The following is a 21,315-nucleotide window of genomic DNA, read 5'->3' as shown; positions in this document are numbered from 1 at the left end:
GGCGCTGCCCTCAGCTGCTGACCTTAGCTGCCCACTTTCCCGGGGCACTCCCTGCTCTGGAGGGGCACTTCCGCCCCCTGGTGGCGAAGCCTGGTGTTCCCTCAAAGCAGACCCGCAAGTCCCTTCTGCATCCTGCAGAGCAGCCTGGTCAGTCCCGGACACCCGGGAAGAGGCCTGGCAACGTGCTGGGCACGGAAAGCCATGGGGAGTTCCTGGCTCTGTCCCCACAGTCTCTGCCATCCAGGCCCGTCCCGTCCCTTCCCTGGGATGGGCGAGGAGGGTGACACCACTGCCCTATGAGGCACAGAAAAAATCCACGCACAGTCATAGAGGCACGCCAAGGGCTTGGGGACGGCTGCCAGGGTGGATGCACGGCAGAAGGAGGTTCCTGAGATAGGGCCGTGACGCTGGGGGAGCCCAGGGTACTCACGGTGACTCCAGCACCAAATGGGATTAGGCGGTCATGGCCACAGACCCTCTCTGTGCGCCGATTCTCAGGGACCGTCCCAAGGCCACATGGCCAGTTAGTGCCCATGGCAGGATGGGTGTCGGGCCCATCAGAAGCAACATGTGTTGTGTTTCACAAATTGGAGAATCCAACAGAGGCTCCCCTGTGGCAAGCCTGGGGTGGGTGCACTGGCAGTAAAGGTGGGTGGGCCCCTCTCTCAAGTTCCTCCAGAAGAAATGTTCCCTTCTGGTGGCCTTGGAGCCAGGATCAACTGTTATTATTCCCATTTCATGGATGGAGAAACTGAGGCTGCACGGGGAATACAGCAAGGGACAAGAAAGACACGGTCCTTGCCACCAGGAGGTTAGCCCACCGTCCCATCCTAGCTCTGCCATCTAATGTGCTCATGCCCTGGCCGGGCATAGTGACTCATGCCTGTAATCCCAGCACTTCGGGAGGCCGAGGCAGGTGGATCACCTGAGGCTAGGAGTTGGAGACTACCCTGGCCAACATGGTGAAACCCTGTCTCTACTAAAAATACAAAAATTAGTCGGATATGGTGTAGTCCCAGCTACTACCTGTAGTCCCAGCTACTAGGGAGTAGTTGTAGTCCCCTAGTAGCTGGGAGCTGTAGTCCCAGCTACTGGGGAGGCTGAGGCAGGAGAATCACTTGAACCCTGGAGGTGGAGGTTACAGTGAGCCAAAATTGTGCCATGGCACGCTAGCCTGGGCGACAGAGAAAGACTCTGTCCGTAAAAAAAAAAAAAAAAAAAAAGTCTGGGCATAGTGGCTCATGCCTGTAATCCCAGCACTTTGGGAGGCTGAGGTGGGTGGATCATGATGAGGTCAGGAGATGGAGACCATCCTGGCTAATATGGTGAAACCTCGTCTCTACTAAAAATACAAAAAATTAGCTGGCATGGTGGTGCATGACAGCTACTGTGGAGGCTGAGGCAGGAGAATGGCTTGAACCTGGGAGGCAGAGGTTGCAGTAAGCCGAGATCGTGCCACTGCACTCCAGCCTGGGTGACAAAGTGAAACTCTGTCTCAAAAAAAAAAAAAAATTATAAATATATATACGTATATATATATATTTATGTCCTCCTTGCAGCCTTGAGTTCTGAAGACGGACCTTCTTCCCTAAGTCTTCTCTTGACCAGCTGAGCTACCAGGACTCCATCTGGGCCCTTGTGCACCCTGGTGGTCTGGTCCTGTGCACTCAAGACACGTGCCCTCCTTTTGTTCTGGATTCCAGTTCTAGGGGCTGGGGAGGGGGCTCTGGCCAGCAGGTCCCTGGTCTTACTACACCAGACGTCACACATGTACCTGCATGAGATTCTCTCTCCAAGTCACCTTCCCACCTGTCAGCCAGGTCTTGAACACCAATCAGTTTCCAAAGTCTCTCTCAGGGCAGGTGTTTTAAAATCAGATTCTAGGCCGGGCGCGGTGGCTCAAGCCTGTAATCCCTGCACTTTGGGAGGCCGAGACGGGTGGATCACAAGGTCAGGAGATCAGACCATCCTGACAAACACGGTGAAACCCCGTCTCTACTAAAAATACAAAAACTAGCCGGGAGAGGTGGCGGGCGTCTGTAGTCCCAGCTACTCGGGAGGCTGAGGCAGGAGAATGGCGTGAACCCGGGAGGCGGAGCTTGCAGTGAGCCGAGATCGCGCCACTGCACTCCAGCATGGGTGACAGAGCAAGACTCTGCCTCAAAAAAAAAAAAAAAAAAAAAAAAAAATCGGATTCTAGTCTCTCAATAGGTGTTTCTGTGGTACAAGGAGATAAAGGAGGTGACTGTCCAAGCTCAAGGATGGCACTGCAGAGAGAGCCAGGTTTTGGAATCTCCCAAACTGAGTCTGCCTTCAGCTCTGCCACCTCTTTTGTGTCAAAGTTGTCAGAATCAGCCGGACATGGTGGCTCACGCCTGTAATCCCAGCACTTTGGGAGGCCAAGTTGGGTGGATCACCTGAGGTCAGGAGTTCGAGACCAGCCTGGCTAACATGGTGAAACCCCATCTCCATTAAAAATACAAAAATTAGCCAGGTGTGGTGGTATGTGCCTGTAATCCAGCTACTCGGGAGGCTGAGGCAGGAAAATTGCTTAAGCCTGGGAGGCGGAGGTTTTAGTGAGCCGAGACTGTGCCATTGCACTCTAGCCTGGGCAACAGAGAGGGACTCTGTCTCAAAAAAAAAAAGAAAAAAAAAAAAAGTTGTCAGAATCAAAATGGAATCACTTGTGTTTAAAAAACCCTGACAGGCTGGGTGCACTTTGGGAGACCAAGATGGGTGGATCCCTTGAGGTCAGGGGTTCAAGACCAGCCTAGTCAACATGGTGAAACCCCATCTGTACTAAAAAATACAAAAAAATTCACTGGGCATGGTGGTGTGCACCTGTAATCCCAGATACTCAGGAGGCTGAGGCAAGAGAATCGCTTGAACCCGGGAGGCAGAGGTTGCAGTAAGCCCAGACTGAGCCACTGCACTCCAGCCTGAGCGGCAAGAGTGAAACTCTGTCTCAAAACAAAAACAAAAACAAAAAACAAACAAAGAAAACTCCTGAGAAACGGAGCCAGGAAAGGCCATGAAGAGAGGCTTCTGATATAAAAATGCCGGATAACAAGAATGACCACAAAAGGCTCTGTAAAACCACAACCTCGCACAAAGGCCATAGCAATCACACACCAAAATACCTCTGTGAGGACATCTGCTCAGCAACTGCCTGTCCAACCTAGGGCTGGTGCCGCCCTTGTTATTGATCCTTGTAGTCAGGGATATTTATCTCAAAACAATTATGTAATCCTCCCAATTTTTCCTTCAAAAACCTTTGTCTTTCTTTGTCCCTGAACACACACGTAGTTTACTGTGGCATGCAAATTCCCATTGCAATGCCTGATTCCTGAAGAAATATCATTTTCTTGTAGACAGTCCCTCTGTCCTTGTTATTTTATTATTATTTTTTGAGACAGAGTCTTGCTCTGTCGTCCAGGCTGGAGTGCAGAGGCACGATCTTGGCTCACTGCAACCTCTGCCTCCCAGGTTCAAGCGATTCTCCTGCCTCAGTCTCCTGAGTAGCTGGGATTACAGGTACCTGCCACCACACCCAGCTAATTTTTGTATTTTTAGTAGAGATGGGGTTTCACCATGTCGGCCAGGCTGGTTTTGAACTCCGGACCTCAAGTGATCTGCCTGCCTCAGCCTCTCAAAGTGCTAGGATTGCAGGCATGAGTCACGGTGCCTGGCCACTGCTTGTTATTTAGGTTGATATCTGTAATACCTTCCCTGTCAAGCTTCAGTCTCTTTGTCCTTGGAGTGGGGAGATAAGACCATGTTCCTTCTGGGGTTAGTAAGCACTTATTATGGGCCAGGCATGAGGTATCCACCCTTGGATTCCATAGCACTCCAAGGCAGGCAGCTACTCCCATCATCCTAGTTTACAGGTGGGTTAGTTGGGGCTCTGAAAGGTTAGGTGACTTACCGTAGGTCACATGACTGGGCCAGGATTCAAACTCAGGCAGGTGGGTGGGCTTGTGTCCTCCCTACACTAACGAGGACCATTCGTGTGTCTGCCAGCGACCCAGCACAGAGTGTCCGTGCATGGACAGCAGTCGCCTTTGCTTTTATTTTATTGTATTTTTTTTTGAGATGGAGTCTTGCTCTATCACCCAGGCTGGAGTGCGGTAGCAGGATCTCGGCTCACTACAACCTCTGCCTCCCAGGTTCAAGCGATCCTTTCACCTCAACCTCCCAAGTAGCTGTGACTACAGATGCATGCCACCACACCCGGCTAATTTTTGTAGTTTTAGTAGAGACGGGGTTTCACCATGTTAGCCAGGCTGTTCTCAAACTCCTGACCTCAAGTGATCCACCTGCCTTGGCCTCTCAAAGTCCTGGGATTATAGGCATGAGCCACCACACCTGGCCAGCAGCCACCTTTTCTTTAATCAACATTATGAATTGAGTGCGGGGGCAGGGGGTGGGCTGGGCCAGCACCACACAGGTGCCTGTCCCTCGAAGCTTCCTGTCCTGACAATGACCTGCTGGCCCTTCTTGGCCATCCTTGGGTATTCAGACTGCTCAACTGCTGAATTGTGCCCTCCAAAGACACCGAAGTCCCAGCCCCTGGTACCTATGAATGTGACCATATTCAGACAGACGGTGTTTGCAGATGTAATCAAATTGAGATGAGGTCATATTGGAGTACGTGGGCCCTAAATCCAGTGACTGATGTCCTTATAAGAAGACCACGTGGGCAGGGTGCAGTGGCTCACGCCTGTAATCCCAGCACTTTGGGAGGCCGAGGTGGGTGTATCATTGAGACCATCCTGGCTAACATGGTGAAACCCCGTCTCTACTAAAAATACAAAAAAAAAAAAAAAAAAAAAAAATAGCCTGGCGTGATGGCGGGCACCTGTAGTCCTAGCCACTCAGGAGGCTGAGGCAGGAGAATGGCATGATCCTGGGAGGTGGAGCTTGCAGTGAGCTGAGTGAGCCACTGCACTCCAGCCTGGGTGACAGAGCGAGACTCTGTCTCAAAAAAAAAAAAGAAGGCGGCCATGTGCAGCTACAGAGACCCAGAGGAGAGGGCCATGTGAGGACAGAGGCAGAGACTGGAGCGATGCGGCCACAAGCCAAAGCACACTTGGAGCCACCAGAAGCTGAAGCGATGAGGAAGGATTCTTGGCTCTGCTGACACCTTTTTTTTTTTTTTTTAGACAGGTCTTACTCTGTCACCCAGGCTGCAGTGCAGTGGTGTGATCATGGCTCACTGCAGCCTTGATCTCCTGGGTTCAGGTGATCCTCCCACCTCAGCCTCCCTGGTAGCTGGGACGACAGGCACACGCCACCACACCTGACCAGTTAGGACTTTTGGTAGAGACAGGGTCTTGCTATGTTGCCAAGGCTGGTCTCGAACTCCTGGGATCGAGCAGCCCAACCACCTTGACCTCCCAGGACACCTTGATGCAGACTTTCAGCCTCCAGAACTGTGAGAGGATGAAATTCTGTTATAAGCCACCTGGTTTATGGTCACTGGTTATATCAGTCCCAGGACACAAATACGTTGCCTTTCCCCAAACAGAGCTCACTCCCCGCCAGGCTCTGGCTTTGACCTCCAGGAAACCCCATGTCCAGATGGGGAAAGGTCCCACCCTGACACTCAGCACACTGGAGACACCCTCATTTCCCTCTAGCCCTGCTTTCTCCAGGGGAAACACACAAACTCCGGGAGACAGGCGCCGGGAGGAGTAACCTTTGCAAAGGCATCCCAGCCTGGCAGCGTAACACCACACAGCTGTGCCTGGCCCATGCTGGGAGCTTGTGCACGCCCTAACCTTCGTGTTTGCAGCGTAACACTGCACAGCTGTGCCAGGCCCCGTGCTGGGAGCTTGTGCACTCCCTAACCTTCGTGTTTGCAGCGTAACACTGCACAGCTGTGTCTGGCCCATGCTGGGAGCTCGTGCACGCCCTAACCTTCGTGTTTGCAGCGTAACACTGCACAGCTGTGCCTGGCCCATGCTGGGAGCTCGTGCACTCCCTAACCTTCCTGTTTGCAGCGTAACACCGCACAGCTGTGCCTGGCCCCGTGCTGGGTGCTTGTGTACTCCCTAACCTTCCTGTTTGCAGCCGCCCCACCAGGCAGGCCCGGGGAACTTCCCTGCTCCGCATACCAGGAGACTGAGGCTCCTCAGGGCAACTTCCCTGCTCCGCATACCAGGAGACTGAGGCTCCTCAGGGCAGGCAGCAGAGCAGGACGGACTACCGGGCTGCACCCCCAACCTGTACTCTTCCCAAGGCACCTTCTTGGCTGGCAGCCTTTTCTTAGAAGAATGTTGGATGGAAGGAATGCTGCTTGGGATGTCAGAGTTCACACTGCAACGTGAAGCCCTGCCTGACACAGCCCGGGAGGAGGAGCCCCAGGAGGAGGAGGAGACGGGTGTGGGCTTGGTGTGGGATAAGGGCAGTGCTTTTTCACTCATTCTTTCATTGCTCTTCCAAACAGCCCTGGGAGGCAGGAATGACTATTCCCAGTCAGGAATTCAGATTCGACAGGGTAGGTAGGCAGGAAACAGCCCTTCAAAACTTGGCCAGCGTTCCCGACAGCATAAATTGAGCCCACAGAGCCGACTGTGGAGGTGATGTCGGCTCCTCTGGACACTGGCAAGGCCCTGGCTTCCCTTGTGGAGGAAGGGAGTTCACCCAGGGTGGCATCCACCAGCCATGCCCCCACTTCTGCTACCAAGGAATCCTCACCTGGGAAAAACTTGGTGGATTTCAGTGTCTTCTTTTTTTTTTTGAGATGGAGTCTCACTCCTGTCATGCAGGCTTGAGTACAGTGGTGCAATCTCGGCTCACTACAACTGCCACCTCCCAGGTTCAAGTGATTCTCCTTCCTCAGCCTCCTGAGTAGCTGGGATTACAGGCATGCGCCACCATGCCTGGCTAATTTTTGTGTTTTTAGTAGAGACGGGGTTTCGCCATGTTGGCTAGGCTGGTTTTGAACTCCTGACCTCAGGTGATCTACCCACCTCAACTTCCCAAAGTGCTAGGATTACAGGCGTGAGCCACCGCGCCCGGCCAGCTTGGATCATTCTAATCTCTCCTAAATGAAGGAGAAACCACTGCCGAGAGCCTTCGGAAAGGCTTGGTGGGCGGCAGGGTCGCTGGAGGGGTCCCAACTCTTCATGGGGGCAGGAGGAGTCAGCTCCAGGTGTGCCAGGGGCACCGAGTCTAGGGCAGGGTCCCCATCACTGAGTACGTGCTGTGCCCAGCCTAGGCCATGGCCTCCCCACCACAACCCCTCCAGATGGGTAGCCTCCTCTCCATGTCACCGAGGTTGACGCCGAGGTTCTGAGTCCTGAAGTCACCTGCAGGGTCACAGGCGGGTGAGGGGCAAGGCCAGGACCAACCTCAGAATCCCCCTTTCCAGGCCCCAGTTTTCTCTACCCAAAACCTCCTGGAAGCAGCCCAGATCTTCCCACTTGAAGCCTGGGCTGGGGCTCACTGTTCCTCTGCCCTCTTTCTCAGCCCCTGCCCACAGCCTGCCCACCCCCTCCACCACATAGCCCTCGAGGGCTCAGGACGCTCCTGCCTCCCTGCCCCGGGACTCCACCTTCCTGAGGCTGCCAGCACATTCACTTGGACACCCAGGATGCCTCTGTCCCGGCTGCTGAGGCGTCAGACGAGGCCCTCTGCCTGCAGGATAAATTCCAGATTTCCAAGCCTGGTATCCCAAGACCCTCCCGTCTGAGCACAGTCTTCCACTCCTTCCGATTCTGCTTCACCTCCCACCACGCCCTGCCAGGCCCCTCTCCCACTACCCCCCCGAACCAGGAGACAAAATGCCCACTTGCTGCCTAGAAGCTCCGGGCCTTTACCCAGGCTCTGCCTCTGCCTGGGATGCCCTGCTCCTCTTCTTCCGGCTGGGTTATTTTTTCAGCGATAATAATAACAATGGGTAGTAAAGTGTGACTCAGAGCACGGGCTGTGCAGCCAGAGGATCGCAGCTTCACCACTTTTTTTTTTTTTTTTTGAGATGGAGTCTTGCTCTGTCGCCCGGGCTGGAGTGCGGTGGCCGGATCTCAGCTCACTGCAAGCTCCGCCTCCCGGGTTCACGCCATTCTCCTGCCTCAGCCTCCGGAGTAGCTGGGACTACAGGCGCCCGCCACCTCGCCCGGCTAGTTTTTTGTATTTTTTTTTTTTTTAGTAGAGACGGGCTTTCACCGTGTTAGCCAGGATGGTCTCGATCTCCTGACTTCGTGATCCGCCCGTCTCGGCCTCCCAAAGTGCTGGGATTACAGGCTTGAGCCACCGCGCCCGGCCAGCTTCACCACTTAATAGATGTCGACCTTGGGCTGATTCCCTCTGCTTAACTGTGCCTCAGTTTCCTCATCTGTGAAATGAGAATCCTCATCACATCTCCCTCCCTGGGTAACCACAGGCTCTAAACGTATTCAGAGCTGCAGGTGCTTGCTCAGCCTTGGCCGTGACAGTGAGCTGGCCCGCCTCCTCCTCCAAGGTGGCCTCGGGCCCCGCCATGCCCAGTTGTCAGGTTCCCCCCCCCCCCCCCCTGCAATCCTTTCTTTCCTTCACCCAACTTAGCCAACAGTCCCTGACCCTCCTCCCTCCCCCTGCCTTGTGTCAAGGTCTCAGACTGTGCTTGTCTCCTCCGTCGGACGGGGAGCTCAGGTCAATGTTCAGGCACAGGTCAACATCCAGTGGACATTCATCTACCACACAGAGCTGGGGATCCTTGATCCGGGGCTTCCTCTCCTTGGGGCTCTGTCTGCCCACAGGGCCTCCTCTTTCCTTCCTGGCCTTCTGGTCACCTGCGCCCCCATCCCTGACTTCTGCAGCCTGCCCCCTCCCCCATCCTCCTCGGGCCCTGGTGCTCAGGTGCCGCTTCCCTCCTCTGTGAGCTCAGTCTCACCCTCTCCTGTCAGACCCGTGCTGCCCCCGCCCTCTGGACCACAAAACCACCTTTGGCCAGCACTGCCTTCTCCTGCTCCCTCTTAGAGCAAAACTCTGGGATGAAGTGGGGCAGGATGGTTCAAGCCTGTAATCCCAGCACTTTGGGAAGCCGAGGCGGGCAGATCACTTGCAGTCGGGAGTTCGAGACCAGCCTGACCAACAAGGTGAAACCCCGCCTCTACTAAAAATACAAAAATTAGCCGGGAGTGGTGGCGGGTGCCTGTAGTCCCAGCTACTCTGGAGGCTGAGACAGGAGAATGGCGTGAACCCGGGAGGCGGAGGTTGCAGTGAGCTGAGATCGCGCCACTGCACTCCAGCCTGGGTGACGGAGCGAGACTCTGTCTCAAAACAAAACAAAACAAAACAAAACCTCAGAAATTAGGTGAATGTGTGGCAGCCTTGTGGGGGTGGAGAGAGGGTGTTGAGACAGAGGGTTTATTAAATTGTGATAGCAGCCAGGAGATCAGGCGCAGAGCAAGCAGGATGCTGGGAGGTGAAACTGAATTCTCCACAGAACACCAGAGGGCTTGAGGGGCTGCAACCTTAATAAAATGTAGCCTAGAAACAAATCTACCCACTGACAATAAGAGATGACAAGAAAACTTGTCTGACTCCTTCTAAGCTTGAGGTAGGAAAAAGTGTGCAGTTCTCCTGAGAGCCTTTAGCCAAGAGTCTGCCCTCGCCTGGGATTAGGTTTGAATTTATAAAGCCTAACCCAACCGATGAGAAAAGCGGCCCCAGGCCCGTGACAGCCCTAGGCTGCTTGGGAGAGCAATTATAAAAATGCTCTGGATAGGGAAATTATCATTAACAATAATTTATCCTATATTGCAAAGCAGCTAGAAGAATTGTAATGTTCCAAATGCAAAGAAAAGATAAACGTTTGAAGTGATGGGTTTCCCGATTATCCGGATTTGATCAATACATTGTGTACAGGGGTCAAAATATCACACATACCCCAAAAGTATGTACAAGTGTTCTATATCAGCAACAATAAACAATGCTCCGGGAGGCATGCCCACAAGCTGGGATTCTCACAGATAAAGCCTTGCTGGAGATAAACTCATAATCTCAAATTACACAACACACAGAAACAGACCACCCTGAGGGAAGGACAAGCAAACACCACACATATCAGGAGGAAATTCCCGAGACACCATTGGAAGGCAACTGTAAAACTAAATTTGCCTCACATACTTACAGATGTAAAAGAAGGAATCAAATATCGTATTTGCCAGGTGTGGTGGTTCGCGCCTGTAATCCCAGCACTTTGGGAGGTCGAGGTGGGCAGATCATGAGGTCAGGGGTTCAAGACCAGCCTGGCCAACATGGCAAAACCCCGTCTCTACTAAAAATACGAAAATTACTTTGGGAGGCCAAGGCAGGCAGAATACGAAGTCAGGAGTTCGAGACCAGTCTGACCAACATGGTGAAACCTCGTCTCTACTAAAAATACAAAAATTAGACAGGCATGGTGGTGCGCACCTGTAATCCCAGCTACTCAAGAGGCTGAGACAGGAGAATCACTTGAACCTGGGAGGTGGAGGTTGTAGTGAGCCAAGATCGCGTCACCGACTCTAGCCCGGGAGACAGAGACTCCATCTCAAAACAAACAAACAAAAAATAGCCAGGCGTGGTGGCACATACCTGTAATCCCAGCTACTCAAGAGGCTGAGGCAGGAGAAACTTTTGGTCCCAGGAGGTGGAAGTTGCAGTGAGCCGAGTTAATGCCACTGCACCCCAGCCTGGGCGACAGAGCGAGACCCTGTCTCAAAAAAATAAAAACAACAGCAACAAAAAAACACAAGAATAGAACAAGACGCCATAAAAGCCAGGTGCCCAATAGGGGAACTTCTTTATTTTTCTTTTTGTTTTGAGACAGTCTCACTCTGTTGCCAGGCTGGAGTGCAGTGGTGTGATCTCGGCTCACTGCAACCTCTTTCTCTTGGGTTCAAGGATTCTTGTGCCTCGGCCTCCAAGTAGCTGAGATTACAGGTGTGTGTCACCACACCTGGCTAATGTTTGTATTTTTAGTAGAGACGGGGTTTCACCATGTTGGCCAGCCTGCTCTCGAACTCCTGACCTCAGGTGATCCACCTGCCTTGGCCTCCCAGAGTGCTGGGATTACAGGGTGAGCCACCGCGCCCGGCCCCAGTAGGGGAACTTCTAATGTGTGGCATCATCACGGTGCTCCCCCACGGAGAAAGGATAGTACCATGGAAGCCAGGGCCCTGGGTGTAGGGCCTGCAAGTGGAACCATCTTTCTGGGCACTATCTGAGTTGAAAGGGGACAAAGCTAGGCAGAAGGGGCATCACGTATCTCGGCTTTGATTCTGGCCCCTCCCTTGGTGCCCGGGATTCTGTGTATAAGTTCTGAGCAACTCCAGCATGTGTCTGGGCATGTCTGAGAGGGTGTCAGGCACACAGCCCACGCCTGGCAGAGTCATAGTGGCCGTGAGTGCCTTTCACTAGGGAGAGGGGTGTGGCTTTCACTGGGGAGAGGGGTGTGGCTTTCACTGGGGAGAGGGGTGTGGCTTTCACTGGGGAGAGGGGTGTGGCTTTCACTGGCTTCTCTGAAAGGGCAAGGCTCCCACCTTAAGAAGAAGCTGAGGGATAAGCATGGCCCTTCTCTATGGAGCATCCACAGATTTGGGGTGGAGGAGGGAAAACATTTTTGTGGTTAAATACACATGGCTGTAGTCCAGACAGAGGATAAATCCTTTTCTGTTTGTTTGTTTTGAGATAGGGTCTTGCTCTGTCCATCCGGCCTCTGCTGTCCATTTTACAGATGGTGAGACTGAGGTCTTGCACAGCAGTGGGATATGTAGGGTCACCAGCAGAGCAGGGCTGTCCCAGTGCAAAGGTGAAGGACACATGCTCACTCACGGAGGCCCTACTGGGTGCTGGCACTGCGTACCATCTACCCTCTGACCCGGGGCAGACCCACAGGCCAGAATTTCCACCCACATTTTTCAGAAGAGGAACCAGAGTCTCCGAGGGAAAGATGACTGGCCCGGGTTGTAGGGTGAGTGAGTGGAAGGGCTGAGATCAGAGTCCAGCTGTGACTCTGGAGCCACACGCTTCCCACGGTGACCCCGCCCAACACTGCACAAGCCTTCAGTAACCCCAGCAGCCTCCACTCCAAGAGTGCCTACTTCATGCCAGGCCCTGAGTCCCGGGCTGCCACTTCCCTTCCCCTGAGAGCCACAAGAGGGCAGTAAAGGGAGGCTCCAGAAGCCCTGGGAGGCAGGAGGCCTGAGCCTCCAGAGGTGACATTTCACCGGGGCCTGGAAGGATGACCTCCCCCAGCACGGCCAAGTGGAGCACAGACCAGAGCGACAGGAAGGGGCTGCTCCCCTACTGTGGACAATGACATCAGCCTGGCCCTGTGCTCGGCACCCACACCCACTGTCTGCCCCTAACCTCACAACAGTGCCCTGGGCAGAGGGTTGGGGGCAGGTGCACGCTGGGCAGTGCCAGGAGCGCAGGCAGGAGGTGACCCTCAGGCCTCCTGACCCCGGTCCTCAGTGCTCTTTGCCCTTCCCCATCATGCCCAGCACATTTTCTTTTGAATCTCGCTCTGTTGCCCAGTCTGGAGTACAATGGCGCAATCTCAGCTCACTGCAAACTCCACTTCGTGGGTTCAAGCAATTCTCCTGCCTCACCTCCTGAGTAGCTGGGACTACTCAGCTGCCGCCACCACACCCAGCTAATTTTTGTATTTTTTTGGTAGAGACAGGGTTTCACCATGTTGGCCAGGCTGGTCTTGAACTCCTGACATCAGGTGATCCACTCACCTCGGCCTCCCAAAATGCTGGCATTACAGGCGTGAGCCACCGTGCCTGGCCATCACCAGCACATTTTCTACCACTCTTGAGGCTGGGTCAGCCTGACTTCCAGCTCCTGGCCTCACTGGGCTCACAGCTCAGGCTCTGTGGACACTGGGGTGGGGGGTTGGGGCAGCCACAGGCGGCTTGTTTAACTGAAAAGCCCCAGGCCCCTCCCTAGCCCACCCCTCTGGCCTGGGCCCTCCTGGATCCTCAATCAATTCCAGAAGTCCTTGTTTCGAGGCCCCCACCCAGTCCGGGGGACACACCCCACTTGTCGCTGCAGTCAGAGCCAACGAAACCAGCCCCCGCGAGGGGCCCAGCTACTGTTCCTGGGCTAGGGCTTCTGATAAAGGATTGGGCTGGCCCCTCTCCAGCCATCCACGAACCCTATCAAGGATGACAGGGTGGACACAGTTGCTCATCCGCGGAAGCTGCTTCCTTCCCACGGGTGGCTCACGAGCAGGTTTCTCATCTTACTGATGGGGAGACTGAGGCTCAGGATGCAGCTAATGAGTCATGGGGAGGGGAGAGGGGGTGACCCTGCAACCAGGGCTCTTGGGACCCCAGAGGGACTGGATCTGAGGCCAGGTAGGGGACCTGCCTTCAGAGGTCCTCAAGGGTCCATGAATTGCCCTTTGTTGGAGCCTGAGGCAGGGTGAGCTGGCAGGGTGGATACAGCCTCCTGGCTCCCCGCTCCCCCTGCCCTCCTTCGGGGTGCTGGGCGTGGGAGGATGGCTTTGCCCAGACACCTGGCCCCGGACCCAAGGGGACTCCTCATTCAGATCTTTTCGGCAGTTTCTGGTTTTGAGTAACCGAGGTCTGGGCCCTCTGTCTTGTGGTTCTGGGCGTGGGTGGCAGATGGCTTGAGGCCAAGGCAAGAAGCCTCTTCCTCAGGAGCTGGGGCTGCCAGGTGGCCCTCGAGGTGGGTGGCTATCTTGACTACAAACTCTGTCACTCCCCAAGCACTAGCTTGGCCCACGGGAATTTCCCCAGACTCAAGGGGCAGATGACAGGAAGGGGCTCTCCAGGGCTTCACTGCAGGGATAAGGCCAGAGGGTGGCCATGCGGTTAGAAGCTCCCAGCTTCTTGCAGGGAGCTTGAGTCATCAGCTCCCAGGGTGTCTGAGAGGAGAGGCAGGGACCCAGGGGCCTCCTTGAAACCTCCTGAGTGAATGAAAGCAGAGGCCGGCTTCCTGGCAGAAGGCTCTGTCCTCGGAAGCCAGGCTCAGTTCATGTCCACGTGCTCACCGTTCACTTAGTCTGGGATGATCTTCCCTTAAGCCTGGTCTGGTTGGCCAACTCCTATTCATCCTGCAAAACCCTTCTTGGAGTAACCTAATCCACCAAAGTCTTCTCCATAGCCCTGCCCCACCACACACACATCTGTGTTTGGAGGACAGTACTGTCCAGGCCACCCGCTACAGTGGGCACATTCCCTGGTGGGCTCAGAGAGGCCTTGGGCGGCCCTGCAGAATGAGAGCGGCAATTTCCTTAGGTGGCTCCTGTAATAACATGGCTTAGCAGCTACTTAGCTCCGATCACACACCAGGTACCGTGCTTGTCTCTGCGACATTCCCGGGCCAAGAGAGCCATCTGCAGCCTCCTTTTAACTCAAGTATTTCTTGAGAACCTCTTATGTGCCAGCCCTGAGCTAAGTGCTGGATTCAAATCTGACCTTGGCCAAATCAGTCACCCCGTGCCAGCCTCCGTGTCTTCATCAGGCTTTCATAATTGCTCTGTGAGAAGGCAGAGTGTGGGGGGCAGGGGGTCTTCATTTCACCTATGGGCACAGAGAGGCCAGCGGGGGCACGTGGTGGAATCCAGAGCCCAGCACCAGAGGCTGTGTCCAGGCACCCCAGCTGATAGCCACGGAGGAAGGTGGATGAGGAGCTCTGGCCGGGGCCTGGGTGGGCCTCCTCTCCCTCCCCCTCCTCCTCCCGCTCTGCCTCCTCCTTCCCCCAGTCTCTCCACTCTCTGCCCATGGCGTCCCCCGTATTAGAGTATGCTTAAGGAAGAAATTCACCTGAGCTCAGTGACCATGACATTGCCTTCCCATAATCTGCTTGGCACTGTGACCAGAGGCCTCCCTGGAGGGTCCTCTCAGCTTTGGGGCCAGCAGAGCAAGGCAGTGTGGCTAACCTTGACCCCTAGCATGCAGGCCTCTCCGCCTCGTTGGGCTGGCTCCTCTCCTGAGGACATCTCAGCTCTGCTGGCCATGCCCCTCTGCGACTCAGTGGGCCAGTGGCCACGCCCTCTGTGACTCAGTGGGCCAGTGGTAAGGCAGGTCCACGGCCACGTGGTGCAGGTTCCCTCTGTGCTGTCTCCCGGGCCCCACAGATTCCTACTCTTGCTGGCTCCTCCCTCCAGCCACTGCTCTCTCAGGCCATGGCTCTGGCCACAGCATCCCCTCCACATCGGCCTCCCTGTGGCTGGGCTTCTTCCTCCTGGCTGCCCTCCAGGCTGTGGCCACAGGGACCTCTGAACAGGGCAGTTTGCCCACATCACCTCCTGCCTCAGCCCTCCGTGAGCCCCACAGCCCCCTCTGCACAGCCACACAAGGCACAGGTGTCCCCCTGGGGCTCAGTGGCTGCTCTTTCCCAGCAAGGCCCCTGGTCCCATAAGGCTGGAAAACACAGAGTCAAACAAAGTTCAGCAGCCACCCTTGCCTCCACAGAGCTGTGCCTGCACTGTCTGCTGGACTCCCCAAAAAGGGATGTTTCCCAAACTTTTTTTTTTTCTTCGAGATGAAGTGTCACTCTTGTTGCCCAGGCTGGAGTGCAGTGGGCCAATCTTGGCTCACTGCAACCTCTGCCTTCTGGTTTCCAGCGATTCTCCTGCCTCAGCCTCCTGAGTAGCTGGGATTACAGGTGCCCACCACCATGCCCAGCTAATTTTTGTATTTTTAGTAGAGACGGGGTTTCTACTAGGTCGCCCAGGCTGGTCTCAAACTGCTGACCTCATGATCCACCTGCCTCAGCCTCCCAAAGTTCTGGGATTACAGGCATGAGCCACTGCACCCGGCCTCCCAAACTTTTTTTTTTTTTTTTTTTTGAGACGGAGTCTCGCTCTATCGCCCAGGCTGGAGTGCGGTGGCCGGATCTCAGCTCACTGCAAACTCCGCCTCCCGGGTTTACGCCATTCTCCTGCCACAGCCTCCCGAGTAGCTGGGACTACAGGCGCCCACCACCTCGCCTGGCTAGTGTTTTGTATTTTTTAGTAGAGACGGGGTTACACCGTGTTAGCCAGGATGGTCTCGATCTCCTGACCTTGTGATCCGCCCGTCTCGGCCTCCCAAAGTGCTAGGATTACAGGCTTGAGCCACTGCGCCCGGCCCCAAACTTTTTTTAACTAACATTTTGCAGAGCACTTGCCTGAGTTCCCAGGAATCCAGTCCAAGGAAGGCTGGCCCTCCGGGTGAACAGCCACCATGCTGCAGATTCCTACTATGTGGTAGGCACATGCTGAGCCCTTCATGGGCTGGTGTCAGTTGAGCCTCACATAGAGGCCAGGAGAGGAGGATCAGCACCCCATCTCTGCAGATGCCAGGGCCGAGAGAGAACAGACTCAGCAACCACTGGTGGCATGGTAGGGTGAGGAAGGAAGAGCTGCTGCAGTGCTACCCTGGCAGACAATCGTGGCCCTGGAATGCCAGGGTCCAGTGAGAGCTGCCGGGATGCACGAATGTGGAGACCACATTGTAGTCCGACCCTGCTGTGTCCGGGTCCTGCAGCCTGTGCCCCAGCACTGCGCTGCCCTGCCCCAGGCTCTCAAATCCCAGCTTGGCTCCCTCCTCTGTCACACACTGCCACCACTGTGTCACCTTGAGTTCTTGGCAGGGGACTCTGAGCCTCTAAGCAGGCACCTAGGCTCTGGCAGGGAGCCAGGAACACGCCTTGGTGTGTGTGGGGAGTCTGAGACCAGGTGTCCATCCCTTATCCTCCCAACCAGGGGATCTGTGGCTCAGAGAGACGTCCCAGCCCGCTTGCCGTGGTGGGCAGGCATGGGAAGACGCAGCAGCTCCCATGGGGCAGTCAGGCACCCAGGGTGGGGAGGATAAAGGCTGGTGAGCCCTGCTGTGGGACCTCCATGGAGGCAGTGCTGCCACGGCTGCGGCTCTGGGATGCCCACCTCCTGGCTGGGCTGTGGCGGGACCCCTTGCTGCCCCACCAGGCAGGGACCACCCCTCCTGTTAGGTTCAGATGCTCACTTCTATCCCTAACCCCCATCCTTCCCCATCCCCCCTTTCCTTGCACTAAACGTGCACTTTAGGGTGGGGGAGGGACATGCCATTCCAGGGGCGTGCCCAGCATTTTCTATACTTCCTCACAGGAAGCCACAGGGCAGGTGCCCTTCTGCCCATCTCAAAGATGAAGTATCTGAGGCTCAGAGAGGTAGAGCAAACTGTCAAAAGTTGCACAGCTGGATAGTGGTGGGGCTGGGACTTGAACCCTGGACCCTGTGACCCTAAAGGGCCACATCAGTATCTGTGCCCTACGGCCCCGAGCGGCCTCATTCTGAGAAAAGTTTGTTGACTGAATAAAGTAGAAACCCCAAATCACAGCAGCTCCCGGGGAGACCTGACATCAGTGCTCCCCCCACCAAACCCACTCACTCAGGCTGAGGTCCAGCCCTCCCTCCTTGTGGGTCTCTCGCCGTCCTACTCACCTTCCTCCAAGTCTCCAGCCACACTACTCTCACCCTCGCCCACACACCTGCCTCCCTCGTAACCAGCCTTCAGCACAGTGGCACCTGTACAAGCCCTCAGCCTGGGCCGGGGTCTTCTCCGGGCTTCCTGAGCCCCAGGCTTCCCTCTGTGAAAGTTCCAATCACACCGTGGCTCTATGTCTTCTGACCAGCCTCCCCCATCAGACTGAGTGTCCCAGGGGGGAGAGGCTGAGTCTTTTTTTTTTTTTTTTTTGAGAGGGAGTTTGGCTCTTGTTGCCTAGGCAGCAATAGGGCGATCTCGGCTCACTGCAACCTCCACCTCCTGGGTTCAAGCGCTTCTCCTCCCTCAGCCTCCTGAGTAGCTGGGATTACAGGCATGCGCCACAATGCCTAGCTATTTTTTTTTTTTTGTATTTTTAGTAGAAACGGGGTTTCCCCATGTTGGTCAGGCTGGTGTCGAACTCCTGACCTCAGGTGATCCACCCGCCTCGGCCTCCCAAGGTGCTGGGATTACAGGCATGAGCCCCCGCGCCCGGCCGAGGCTGTGTCTTTATGGCAGTTGCCCCCCAGTGTTCCTGGGCTCTCAATGCACGCTCAAAGTCACTGAAGGGACTCTAAAAATTTGAAAAATATAAAAAAATGGAAAAAGAAACAAACCACCAGAGAAATTACCGCTCCCCATCTCGGTACATTTCATTTGGGTCTTTTTCTGTCTGTCTGTGTGTTTGTGGGACACCAGCGTGAGCATCCTAAGAACACAAGCCTGCCCCTGCCCACCTCCCTCGATGAATAAATGCTGCATTTGCAGAATGGACCTGGGGTGGCCCCAGGTATCCTCTGAGGCCTAGGAGAGGGGGCAGTCACTCAGGGTCACTCAGCTACAAGGGAGAGGCCCCAGGGCACTGACTCCCACGGCAGTCGCTTTCAAGGCCCTAGAAATCTTAATTTTCCACTGTCCGGCTGACCATCCATCATCCTGGAAGGCCAGGAAACCAGAGGCCCCGCCTGCACAGACGGTTCACAGGAGTACCGAGTGCCCCACCCGCGTGCACCTGCAGGCTTCCTCCTGTCCCCTAACGCAGGTGCCTCCTGTCCCCTAAAGCATTTCTGTCACTCACTCGTGCTCTCAATTCATCGAATGCTGCTGGGGTCCCACTCTGTGCCAGCCTCCAGCTGAGCCCTGGGACCCAGAGATAAATCACACAAAGCAGCCCCAGGCTGTCGGGGAGACGTGGGAACAGGGCAGAGAAGCTCTGTATGACAAGTGCTGGCCCAAAGGCATGAGCAGAGCCCAGGGTGAGATGGCGCTGGGAGGGCCGTGGGTCTGCCCGGCCTGGGGTGAACAGGAGGCAGCCAGGAAGGCTTTCTAGAGGAGGATGCCTTCCAGCAGCGGCTTAAAGAACCAGCAGGCAGTGCGCGGTGGCTCACACCTGTAATTCCAGCACTTTGGGAGGCTGAGGCAGGTGGATCACCTAAGGTCAGGAGTTCTAGACCAGCCTGGCCAACATGGTGAAACTCCGTCTCTATAAAAATACAAAAGTAAGCCAGGTGTGGTGGCACGCGCCTGTAATCCCAGCTACTTGGGAGGCTGAGGCAGGAGAATCGCTGGAGGCGGAGGCTGCAGTGAGCTGAGATTGCACCATTGCACCCCAGCCTGAACAACAAAGGTGAAACTCCATCTGAAAAAAAAAAAAGAGCCAGTAGAAGCCCAGCAGGTGAAGGATGGCAGGAAAACCGGACTAGGTATAGGAACAGCAGGAGGAAGGCCTAGAGGACAGAAGGCTGAGGGTGAGCAGGAAGAGACTGCATGTCCGGGCAGGTGGTGAGCGGGTGCAACAAGGGCCCAGCCCAGAACTGGGCATCGGAGATGACCCGACCACCCACAGGGTTCCCATTAAGAGCATGCATGCAGCCTGCTCCCTCTCACAGCTGCTGCATGCGTGGCTCTGGGGACCAGCACTTCCCTTCAGAATTCTGAGCACCTTAGGCAAAACTTTCACCTTAAAACCAGCCTGTCCTTAAGGCCCCCAGCACCAGCTCACGGTTATTTCCTGGACGAGCCAATGCAAAGCCTGCCAGGGCCTACTCTGGAAACTGGAGCTGGTGCAAAGGCTGATCTGTGCCTGCAGGCTTTGGTGGATGTGAGGCCGTGATAAAGAATAAGAACACAGGTGTGATCCTCGCTTGCTCAGACAAAAAGCCAAGTTTACCCCAAATTCACAAATCAGAGACCGAGGCTCAGAGAGGTGAAGCAACCTGCCCGAGGTCACACAGCAGGTGACCAGGCCCAGGCACTAAGCCCACCCCTCTGACTCCCCTCACCATGGCATAAGCTCCCCTAGGGCAGGTCCATCTGATATGTCCCCCACTGGTCCCTGGAGCCTTGAGTGCTGGACCCTGGCCAGGGCACCCAGAATGCTTTTTATGAATGAGTGAACAAAAGAATCTGAGCCCCTGCTCTTTGTCCCACCCCACGCAGCAGCAGGAAGAAGCCATCTGCTACTGTTTTTTGTTGTTGCTGCTACTCTAAAAATCAAAAGCACAAACCCGAAGTCACAGCACTGTGTCACATCAGGGTGGACGGACACCCCAGTCCTGATTCAGGGCTGAAAAGGAGTGGGGTTCCTCCGGGGCAGGGGCACACAGCAGGGTCTTGGAGTCAGAGAGACCAGGGCCAAATCTCCACTCATCCGCTAAGGGCTATGAGACCCGACACGCCGCGCCCTGTCTCCACGCCTAGGCATCCCCACATCTAAAACCAGACGCAAAGAGTACCTACCTTGCTGGGTGCTGAGAGGACTCAGGAGGTGGGATGCCGCCAGGGTGGGCACAGGTGGAAGCCCAGCCCACAGGTGTCCTTTGCCCTGCGACCTTGGCTGAGGTCTGCGCCCTCCTGGGGGGGTGAGCTCTGCACCCTGCTCAGCACCAAGCACGCTGGATGCCTGGCCTTAGGGGCAGCCGAATGGTTTACACATTAGGAGGCGTTCACATGGCCAAAGGGCAGAGGGGGCCCAGGAGCCTGACGGCAGGTGGCTCACTGGGCTCCCCCATGACTCAGCAGAACTCAGGCTGCAGGCTCGGGTGGGAGCTGCCCCCGACTGCACCCTGTGCAGGGAAGCCCAGCTGCTGGCTGATAAATATTTTATCACTGCTCACAGAGCAGTCCCCAGGAAGGCGCCTGCAGCCTCCAAGTCCACAGAGCACTCCTTCCTGCCCGGACAGAAGGAACTGGCTGGGGCCAAGGTGCAGGGTGGGGTCAGGAGCCCAGACAGCTCATTCCTGCCCTGCCACTACAGGTCAGCTCAGCACATACCCCTGAGCCCCACCCACACTCTACTCCACCCTGTGTTGGGTGTTGGGCTCAGACTGCCATGCCTCTTGGACAGCTCCCCTCCTCCTCTTCACCCCGCCTAGAACACCAGCCCTCTGCCTGTTGGCCCAGTCAAACCCTCCATCCTGCTGGCCCAGGACCATTGCCACCTCCTTTAGGAAGCATTCCTGGATCCTCCCTTTCTGCTGTGTGACTGTGGGGGGGCCCATCACACTCTCTGAGCCAGTTTCTTTTCTCTTCTCTTCTCTTTTCTCTCTTCTCTTCTTTCTTTTCTTTTCTTTTCTTTTTTTTTTTTTGAGACGGAGTCTCGCTCTGTCGCCCAGGCTGGAGTGCAGTGGCCGGATCTCAGCTCACTGCAAGCTCCGCCTCCCGCGTTTACGCCATTCTCCTGCCTCAGCCTCCCCAGTAGCTGGGACTACAGGCACCCGCCACCTCGCCCGGCTAGTTTTTTGTATTTTTTAGTAGAGATGGGGTTTCACCGTATTAGCCAGGATGGTCTCGATATCCTGACCTCACGATCCGCCCGTCTCGGCCTTCCAAAGTGCTGGGATTACAGGCTTGAGCCACCGCGCCC

At 55.5% G+C, this 21,315-nt stretch overlaps 1 protein-coding gene across 5 annotated transcripts in view; it reads right to left on the bottom strand.

The window, feature by feature from the left end:
- The window catches only part of PRR5 (proline rich 5), a 75,476-nt gene that overhangs the window by 46,711 nt on the left and 7,450 nt on the right, over positions 1 to 21,315 (bottom strand). For 2 of the 5 annotated variants that reach the window (XM_023221766.2, XM_023221771.2), the window contains exon 1: positions 20,190 to 21,018. The exons of 1 other annotated variant lie outside the window; for it this stretch is intronic. The gene's annotated coding sequence lies outside the window, so the exon portion shown is untranslated. Of the gene's footprint in view, positions 1 to 20,189; positions 21,019 to 21,315 lie in introns of those variants that run through there. 2 more of the 5 variants (XM_023221769.1, XM_023221773.2) reach the window with 2 other exon arrangements.

Source organism: Piliocolobus tephrosceles, chromosome 19, assembly GCF_002776525.5.
Source record: "Piliocolobus tephrosceles isolate RC106 chromosome 19, ASM277652v3, whole genome shotgun sequence".
Lineage (NCBI taxonomy): Eukaryota > Metazoa > Chordata > Mammalia > Primates > Cercopithecidae > Piliocolobus > Piliocolobus tephrosceles.
Note: the sequence above shows the minus strand (reverse complement) of the source record. Positions and strands in the feature narration are given on the sequence as shown.